Genomic DNA, 10,504 nt, shown 5'->3' on the forward strand with positions numbered 1-10,504 from the left:
AGTTTTATAAATATTTAGGTGTTATCCTGAAAGCCATGAGGTAGTTCCGGAATGATCAGTCCGCATAGTGGTTTTAACACATTTGCCAGTTTAATTGCCTATTTTCCCTTTACTGCTTGGACATTTGTGTTATTTCATAATATGCATATCTAACGATGTGTTCCTATTAAAGGACACTGCTGAGACACCCAGTTATATATGTAGCATGCGTAATCCTATAGTTGTAATGTTTCGATATTCTTCATACATATTGTTCTTAAAAGAATATTCAAGTAAACACCTGTAAATTCAGTGTCAAGTTACTAGTCAGGGTAAACTTGCACTTACAAACGAATGTGATGTTATGGAGTGGACTCCCCTGTGGTAAATATTTTAGTAATTTACCTTGATAGGAATTTCTATAATATCAATAAGGTCAAGTATGAAGAGCACAGTCCGTGGTGGTTCGAATTCAGGGTCTTTATTCAGTAACTCGAGTTATGGGAGAGCTCCGTCACCTGAGGAGGATCGGAAGAATCTCTAACTTTATTCTCAGAACACAGTATATTTATACATGGAAATGAGGAAGGAGCTTCCCTTTAATGCAGGCACGTGTCATATGTTGCAATAAAACAGAAGTCATGACTAAAGAAAAGAGGCTGCATCATAAAAAGAGGAAACACGGCAGAGGAGATGAGGCTGCATCATGATTAAACGAGGAAGCACGAGAGAAGCAGAAATGTGGAGAAATAACCCTAGGCTGGTTCCTTAGATAAGAGAGAGATGGTCGTGCAGGATGTCTGTTTGTCGTGTTTCAGCATTCGGGGGCTCTTCTTCTTGGAATTGTTTGCCGTGGTTTAGCAAAACGAGGCCTATTTCTCGGAATCGGCCCGATTATAGGGAAATGGTTACAAATGGGGGGTCTTGTTCTTGTAATCGGCATAACCATAGGAATGTACAGTTTGAGTGAGGAAGCTGTTTCTTGGAATCGCCCTAACCATAAGAATGTACCTTTGAATTTAAGAGGAAGAAGAGTGCGTGTGCAACTTTGTGTGCGCGTGATCGGGTTTGCTCGTGTTCTCGTTTGCTTCTTTTCCGACATGATGGGCTCGGGGACGTGACTGAGAGGGTGTATGATGGGACATAAACTACGAAAAATTATCTTTTTCCACATTCCATCCTTGTCCCATAATATACCCTTTTAAAATTCTTCTTCTTTTTAGTTTACTTCTATACTCATTAGGCCATCTACTTGTTCCTGTAACATGATTCTTTCCTTTTCTTTCTTTCTGGACTGGGGTTTAGGAATGCAGGCAGTGGTACAGAAACTTCAGAGAGCTGGGCCCACTGAATACAAAGGCAACAGGTGAAGAGAATGGCTAGAGCAAGACCTATTACCGTAAGGATTTTCCATCCCCATGAGGACAGGAGGCCCTAGAGCCATCCCGTCAGGGACCAGGCAGCAGTGTCTAGGTCTAGTTTCTTTGAAAGTACATGAAGGCGGGAAATGGCAGAATATACTGAGGGGGCATTATCTGGAATGTATATACAGCAGCTGGATCCGATCAGTTCACATACGCCACCACGGTCCGCTAATATGATATCTAGGACCATACGGTTCTGTAACATCATGAGTCTATCGGAAGCCATCTCAGCAGTGATGTTACTTAATGCACCAGCTGTTTCGTTTATGGCTCCCTGGACTACACGAGTCAGTTGTCTTATGTGGCGGCTATTGATCATGGGCCCCCAGAAAGGGATGATTCCTTTGAAGAAATCGCCAGCCTCCTGATCCACTGTGTCTTCAGCATCCATGACCCCCGTTCGCCGTCTATTAATCACGGTCGGAGGATCACTTAGATGATAATCTGCTGGGGCGGTGTATGTAGGGGGGAGGAGAAATGCAATGTAGCACTTCCCGGACCAGCCTTGAGGTAGCCAAGTACGTGCGTGAGGTCCACAAATAAAATAAGTGTTGGGGGCGGTAGTCATTGTTGGGAAGTTTAAATCAGGTAGGGTGTACGTCTTATTACACTCACTGTCTCCCATCTTCTGACCCTTGCCCTTACCTCTTACACAAAACAGGCCCTTATGAGGCACAGCCCATCCTCCCTGTTCTGTCTGTCTCTTCTGAACTGAGAATGTTTCTCTAAAGGAGGTAGTGTTGTTAAAGAGGGAATAACTGGTATTTTCACTATTATCTGCTCGTCCCCATGTTGCGTTGAAATCTACCATCTTTTGAACAGCGCGCACAGTCTTTGTTTTTATCTCGTTCCAGGTACTAGTGTTCTTGGTCTTGGTTTTAGGGATGTTTCTAACAGAGGCGGAGAATATCATAGAGAGAGCATAAGTAGATCCAGCATAGCCGAAAGGGAGAGGGATAAAAGGCATACCTCCATGTACGGAGTGTGGCATTAAGCCGCAGACCCAACAGTTGGTTTTGTTGATAACTAGTTGGTGTTGATGAAGTGTGGAGATGAATGTGTTATTGAAGAATTCTTTTCTTCTACTTTCGAGATGCGGGGGAAGATCTACGTGTGAATGCATAGCAGTGTTGTTCAAAAGCGTAGGGGAAGAAAGTGGAAAAGCTAGATGAAGGAACCAACCTAGACAAGCCATGATGCAGAAAATAAGAATCATGATAGAAAGGAAAATGGAGACTTTGTTCTGTAACAATTTTGCACAATGAGTCTTTGTCTTCATGATTTCGGCTGCTTAGTCTGAGTAAAGTATGCGCCAGTGACCGGACACTTCCCAGCAACCGCTTCACCAAGCGTCCGTCTTGGGCTTAAATAGCCACTGGTAGGTCGAGGTCAGGCGCAATGTCTCAAGTCTGTTTTGGATAAGATCGCAGCCGCGATTTCTACCCTTCTTTGGGCAAAAGTTCTGGAAGGGGTGAAATAAAGTCTGTCGTTTCAGTGTCTTTAAAGTCTGATGGTTTAGTTTCTCTGGTCTCGGGATCAGCAACAGCGTCCGAAGGAGTTGGTCCGAAGAAGGGCTTGCAGTGGCTCACGTGGAGCCATCCTTTTCGTCCTTCGACTTTGACGGCGGTCCTCGTTGTGAGCAGCACCAGCTTGGGAGACGCCCACCTTCTTTCCAGAGGGCTGGTTCGGTCAAAATTTCTGACGAGCACCCATTGGCCAGGCTAAAGGGAGTGCTCGTCGGGCGTGGTCTTGTCTGGAAAGGCTGCAGCCACCTGTGAACGGCAAGAACGTAGTGCAGACATCAAAGAAGCCAAGTAATCTGTTAGTACATTTGCGTCAATATCAGTTAGTTTTTTAGGAGATGGGACACCCCAGATATTTGGAGGTCTCCCATATGTGACCTCATAGGGTGACAGGCCCGTCCGAGAATGTGCCACCATTCGCATGTAGAACAGGGCAACTGGAAGAGCTGTCACCCAGTCTATTTGCTTGTCAGCGCATATTTTTGCCAACTTGGTTTTTAATGTCTGGTTGTGTCATTCCACCAGGCCTGCTGCTTGGGGGTGTCTAACACAGTGAAATTTCCAGGTGTAACCTAACAGTAGGGAAACTGCTTCCATTAATTTAGAGGAGAATGGTTGTCCATTGTCAGAGTAGATGACTCTGGGCAACCCGTATCTAGGGAAAAATTCCCTCACCAATTGTTTAGCTGTCATTTGGGCACCATAGTCTGGGACAGGGTAAGCTTCAGTCCATCGGGTTAAGGTACAGACTACTACGAGGACATACTTGTATCCTCGACATCTTTTCATTTGGATATAATCTATTTGGAAGACTTCAAAGGGGTGATCTGGAGGATGGAACCCTCCTTGTTCAACTGATACACTTTTCCCGGGATTGAACTGACAGCAAATCATACAGGTTCGTACTTTTTGTTTGGCTGCTGCACGCAGATGCTTGTTGTGTCATATCAAATTCAGACTGTCTAACATTCCTTTTTCTCCTAGATGGGCAGGACCATGGGCAGTTTCTATCATTACGAGAACCATTATGTCAGGGATAAACCATTTGGACTTGTCTTTTGTTACCCAACCTTGATCTGTGTGTGAACCTCCCTCTTCCTCCCATTTTCTCTTTTCGGTCTCTGTGGCTTGGTTTTGGATGTCTACTACATCTTTGGTGGGATCGATAACTGTACAGATAGTTCTAATGAAGGTTTCAGTGTTTAGTGTTCCTGTCTGAGCAGCATGTTTAGCTGTGGCGTCCGCCAGAGAATTGCCTCTAGTGATAGAGTCTATGACTTTGGTATGTGCTTTGCATTTTAGTATAGCTACTTCTGTGGGTCTGTGTACTGCTTCTAGTAGCTGGAGGATAAGATCTCCATGTTGGATTTTTGTTCCATGAGAGGTTAGGAAACCTCTCTCTCTCCACAAGATACCGAAATTGTGGACTACCCCAAATGCGTATTGTGAATCGGTGTAGATGTTGACTCGTTTTCCTTTAGACCACTCACATGCTTGTGTGAGAGCTATTAGCTCTGCTGCTTGTGCTGAATGTACGGATATTCTGGCTGCTAAGAGGACTGTGTTTTCTGTAGTGACAGCATAGGCTGCTGAAAGTTCGCCTGATTGGAGGCGCATACAGGAACCGTCTACAAACAGTGTATGTTCCGGTATACTTAGAGGGACATCTGTAAGATCAGACCAGGGCTTTGTGACTAGTTCGACTACTTCTAAGCAGTCGTAAATCTGATTGTCAACAGGAATAGTAGGCAGTAACGTAGCTGGGTTGAGGATATTGCATCTTTTGATGATGATGTGGGGTTGGAACAGAGTGACTTCGTAACCTGTGAGGCGGGCTATGATCAAATGTTGTGTCTGTGTCATATTCAAGAGTAGTTCTACTGCATGTGGAACTTGTACTTCAAGAGAGTGTCCTAGGACTATGGAATCACTTTGTCGTATTGCTAGAGCTGTAGCTGCCACAGATTTCAAACACGCAGGCAAACCTTGTGCAACAGGGTCAAGAGTGCTAGAAAAATAAGCACAGGGACAATGTTTGTTGGCTTGTGTTTGTGTGAGTACTGACAAGGCTGTACCTTCCCGTTCTGTGACAAAGAGGACAAAAGGTTTGGCATAATCGGGTGTAGCTAGGACGGGTGCAGAGCATAATGCTTGTTTAAGGGTATCAAAAGCAAAAGTATGATCAGGTGTCCATGACAATAGGGAAGAGGTTGTGGTCGTTAGCTGTATCAGGGGTTTGGCCAAGCAAGCAAATTGGGGAATCCACTGTCTACAGTAGGACGTGAGGCCAATGAAGGCACGGACTTCTTTCTGTGTCTTAGGGACAGAAATGGTAAAAATGAGTTGAATTCTTTCAGGTGTGAGTGCCCTACCCTCCTTTGACAGCAGGTGTCCTAGGTAGGCCACCTGCTGTAAACACAATTGTAATTTCGAGGGTGACACCTTGTGGCCATGTTGTGCAAGGAACATTAGGACGATTCGTGATGCTTGTTCACATTCTGGTTCAGAGCGTGCGGTGATCAGTATGTCATCGACATATTGTAACAATGTTGTATTTGAGGGCATAACAATGTCATCTAACTGTCTTTTAAGTGCCTGACTGTAGATACTGGGACTTTCTGTGTACCCTTGAGGAGCTCTTGGAAACAGAAGCTACAACCTTGTAGTGAGAATCCGAATAGGTACTGACTGTCTTGGTGAATGGGTACACTGAAGAAAGCGTTCTTTAGGTCGATTACAGTAAAATGTGTGGCTTTAGGATCTAAAGCTGCTAGCAGAGTACTGATGTCAGAGACCACAGGGTATTGTGGTACCACACACTTGTTTACTTCACGTAAGTCAACTACTAGTCTGTAAACTGGTGGTGCACCGTCATCTTTTTTCTTTCTTACTGGTAAGACTGGTGAATTACATATGTTGGAAGGTACTTCTCTGACTACTCCTTTCTGTATTAAGTCATCGATAATATGGATGAGGGCTTGTTCTGCATCTGGAGGTAACTTGTATTGTCGGACACAAGGTAGGACAACACCTTCTTTAAATGTGACCATGTGTGGTGTAATGTCCATGAACCCTACGTCAGTCGGATCTGTAGCCCATAATGTAGCAGGAATGTCTCTTAATCTGACGTCTAATTCTCGTGTGGTAAAATGACCTTTGAAATCTCGGAGGAATAGTCGTATTCCTTCCGGGGAACAGCATATCAAAGCACCCAGTTCCTTTAACGTCTGGATGCCGAGTAAGTTTTCGGGACATGACTTAGTAAGCACCAAATCAGTGGATGTTGTAAGAGGACCAACTTGAAGTGATACTGGTTCAGAAACCTTGTTGATGACTGGTATACCTGAAAACCCAAGGAAATACTATTCGAGCCAGAGAGGGGTACCTTGGGAACTTCGTTGTGTTGTACCGTCGTCCTACTGGTCCCGGTGTCTATTAGAAATTTTGTTTCCTTACCTAAGAGTTTAGCATTTACATAGGGACCCTTTTGGTCGACCGGGACCGGGATCAGTGGACGACTATCGTGTTCCTCCCAGCTGTGTCATGAAATTGAGGGGAATTCAGGATAGGATGACACTGGGTACTGATAGAGTTGGGTGGCAGGTTTAGTATCAGTTGGAGGAGCTGATGTGGGAACAGAGGGTCGTGGGGGATAGTTACGGGGTTGGGTCTTCCCAGTGGCAATATTATGTTGTAATACTGGACAGTCACGCACAAAGTGACCTGGCTTTTTGCAATAATTGCAAGTAACTTTTTCTTGTGACACTTGAGGTTGTTTAGGGGTCTGCTGGATTGCATTAGTCTGTGCTACCAATACCTTCATTTTAGTATCCTTTGTTCTTTTCTTTTCTTGTTCTTGTTCATCTCTAATTCTATTTTGGTGATATTGGAGCATCTGAAGTGCTTGTGAAGGGGAGCTTGCTTGCCAAGTACTCTCTACCTTCAGTACTCTATTTCTGATCGTAGGCAAGGCATTCTCTACGAATTTGGAGACAAATAATCAAGTATAGGCGTCTCCACCTGAGGAGAGGCCGCTGTTGATGAGGAAACATTTCTCTAACCTTGTATAATAGTCCCTTATATCCTCATCTGGTTTCTGTTTGCATGCAGAGATAGCATCCCAATCTTCTTTCTTAGTGGTCAGCAACTGGGAGAGTAACTTCGGGAGAAGGCGAGGGAGTTCTAGGACTAGAGGTCCCAAGCCTTGTCCAGCAGCACGAGTATTTTCTTCTGTCTCTAGAGCTGTCCCTGCTATCTTTTTCCCTTCTATCTCCCAATCTTTCTCTTTTAGTTTGTCATATGTCCCTTGAGGCAGTAGGACTTTGAGGAGAATATTGAGATCCTTATAGGTAAAGGAACCCATTTGGAGAATATCCTTGAGTTCCCTATGGAAACCCGAAGGATCTTTTTCATGGGAAGGGACCATTTTCTTCATTTCTAATATTTCAATTTTTGTCAGGGGTGTGTAGACAAATGTTTGCTGTAGCTTTCCTCCAGAATCTAGAACGGGATGTACTTCTCGGAGAGGGAACTGTCCTTGGTCATAGTGATGGGGATTTGCGTCATAACTGTCTGGAAAGTATTGAATATATCGCTGTCGTAGGTCAAGGAAAATATTTAGGAACTCTTCTCCCCTGGCCACCCACCTCCCTTCTAAGCAGTCTCGTAAGAGAGGATGTAACTTTTTGGGCTGGCACCAGTATCTTCGTACATCGTAATGAGGTGTTGAACCATATAGATGCTTGCTAGCCTTTGGGATGTTAGAGGGATCGATAAAAACATTTGAGCAACTATGTCAGGGCCATATATAGAGTATTGAGATACCCAATGGGTGCTTGATCGAGCTAGTTCTTTTTCTTGGGTAGTGAGTGGAGGTTCGTCGTCCATCCAATCATCTAGAGCTTCTTGTGTTTGTTGGAACAATCTATCTGTAGGAGCTGACAATTTCTTAGTTTTAATTTTGAATTGTCCACTATTCTGGGAACGAGGGATACGGGAGCGTACTGCTCCTTGAAAGGCAGTTTCTTCTTCCCTGTCTGTACTCTCATTCTCTATTTCCTGAGATGGGGTGTATTTTCGATGGGAATCAGAAACCTTGCTTGTGAAGAGTGGAATAAAAAGATCTATTTATTTTATCTTTTTGTAATTACCTTCAACCACTGCTTGATCTAGTTGTAATAAATCATCAGGAACTCTTTTTCCTGCACTAGCTATCATTCTGATAAAACAAGTGATCATGAATCGTGAGAGGCCTTTTCTATGCGCCTATTTTTAATAGCTTCTTGTAGGGTTTCTAAATTTTCTCCTGTTCGAAGAGCCTCGTAAATCTTGTTTAGGCAATTTGTGACATTCGGTACCTCCCGTATACCTTCTAGAGCCTCTCGTAGGCGAAGGGAGATATCCACTTGTGAACCTTCCCCTGGGGTCGGGTCGTAATCACATTCTAACATGGGTGGATCTCCGCTTGAGGTGTCAGAGATGGTTTCAGTCGGGGTGACTACTCGTCTGGCTGTTATTTGATTGGTATAAGCAGGAAGAGGTTCCATTAAGTAAGTGGTAATGAAGTCTTTGGGAGCAGAAGGAGTTTTATGACATGGAGGTGCTGTGGGAATACTAGGGTTATCATCGGACTCTGTCTTTTGTGAAAGGACGGGCCACATCCCCGTCACGGAGGCCGAGGCCTCCCTCTTTATTTGTTCAAAATTAATATCCGCATTCTGTTCTCGTAACTTTATCATCTTACTTTCTTCTGACATTCTATTTGCTTTCTCTACTTTCCTTTGCTCTTTCTGTTCCCTTTGATGTGCTTCCTTTCGCCATAATTCGATACTCTCTAACATTGAGGGTCTTGCTTTCTTTTCCCAACATTTCTTTTCAACTGCCATGATACAATTCAAATCCCATGTGCCACTCTTTGGCCATCTAATCGCAATTTCTAAATCTTGAGTGTACTCCTTCCACAAATCCAAGTACAAAACGGCACCAATTCCATATTTCGTATACATAAGAAAACCAGGAGTATCCTTTGGGGGGACTGGTACATCTTGTTCCAGTAACCCCCTCCGGGTACCCAGTTTACACAACTTTGAAAACAAAGGCATTGTGACAATAAACAACAAACAACAAAAACTTACACTTGATGACTTGATATATCCTGAGTATCAGAATACAACCATACCGTTTTCTAGAAACCTAGAGCCGTCTTGACCGTGCTCTGAAAAATCAGAACCTGTCTTGACCGTGCTCTGAAAAATCAGAACCCGTCTTGATACACCCCCAGCAGTACTCACCGAGGTGCAGAGAACTTGAAGATCTTGAAGATCTGGACACTGGACTAGTTGCGCTGCGCTCTTGATCGGGGGACTTGTCAGGGTTCTGAAGACCTTGGACTCAGCAATCTTCACAAGATTCGGGCTCTGGGTCGAGACTTCCGCTGTCGTCCTCACCGCCTCGTATGGATGCTCAGACCTCGGTACAGTCTCTCTCGGACACGAAGGAGTTCATGCAGGAACACCCTGCAGCGTGCACTCTTTTGAAGTCCGTCGATGTCTTGAAGAGACCGGTTTGGGTCCGCATCACCGGCGTGGGGGAGAAAGGGAAGTTCCTATTCGGGCGCCAATTTACAGTGGTAAATATTTTAGTAATTTACCTTGATCGGAATTTCTATAATATCAATAAGGTCAAGTATGAAGAGCAGAGTCTGTGGTGGTTCGAATTCAGGGTCTGTATTCAGTAACTCGTGTTAAGGGAGAGCTCCGTCACCTGAGGATGATCGGAAGAATCTCTAAATTTATTCTCAGAACACAGTATATTTATACATGGAAATGAGGAAGGAGCTTCCCTTTAATGCAGGCACGTGTCATATGTTGCAATAAAACAGAAGTCATGACTAAAGAAAAGAGGCTGCATCATAAAAAGAGGAAACATGGCAGAGGAGATGAGGCTGCATCATGATTAAATGAGGAAGCACGAGAGAAGCAGAAATGTGGAGAAATAACCCTAGGCTGGTTCCTTAGATAAGAGAGAGATGGTCGTGACAGGATGTCTGTTTGTCGTGTTTCAGCATTCGGGGGCTCTTCTTCTCGGAATTGGTTGCCGTGGTTTAGCAAAACGGGGCCTATTTCTCGGAATCGGCCCGATTATAGGGAAATTGTTACAAATGGGGGGTCTTGTTCTCGGAATCGGCTTAACCATAGGAATGTACAGCTTGAGTGAGGAAGCTGTTTCTCGGAATCGCCCTAACCATAAGAATGTACCTTTGCATTTAAGAGGAAGGAGAGTGCATGTGCAACTTTGTGTGCGCGTGATCGGGTTTGCTCGTGTTCTCGTTTGCTTGTTTTCCGACATGATGTGTAGAAAATTAGAAATATTGATGTACATAAGCAACGTTCATTTCCCTTTTCCCACTCCTCTCCCTGCGCGCACCATGAATACTGTAAAGCATTGACTGCATCCCTCTGCCAGCAAAGGCCTGTACCCATGTGTACATGACAGCCATTTTAGGCACCCTGGCCTTTTGCCCGCCTAAGATTAGAATCACCGGCTTCCCTTCTGCGTGTATTTGAAACCCCCCCCTCT

General features: G+C 44.4%; 1 pseudogene; it reads right to left on the reverse strand.

The window, feature by feature from the left end:
• Positions 1-1,198: 1,198 nt before the first annotated feature.
• On the reverse strand, positions 1,199-2,682 carry LOC147665968 (uncharacterized; annotated as a pseudogene).
• Between the last annotated feature and the right edge of the window lie 7,822 nt (positions 2,683-10,504).

The sequence above is a fragment of the Lissotriton vulgaris genome, unplaced genomic scaffold (assembly GCF_964263255.1).
Source record: "Lissotriton vulgaris unplaced genomic scaffold, aLisVul1.2 SCAFFOLD_236, whole genome shotgun sequence".
In the NCBI taxonomy this organism is placed as follows: domain Eukaryota; kingdom Metazoa; phylum Chordata; class Amphibia; order Caudata; family Salamandridae; genus Lissotriton; species Lissotriton vulgaris.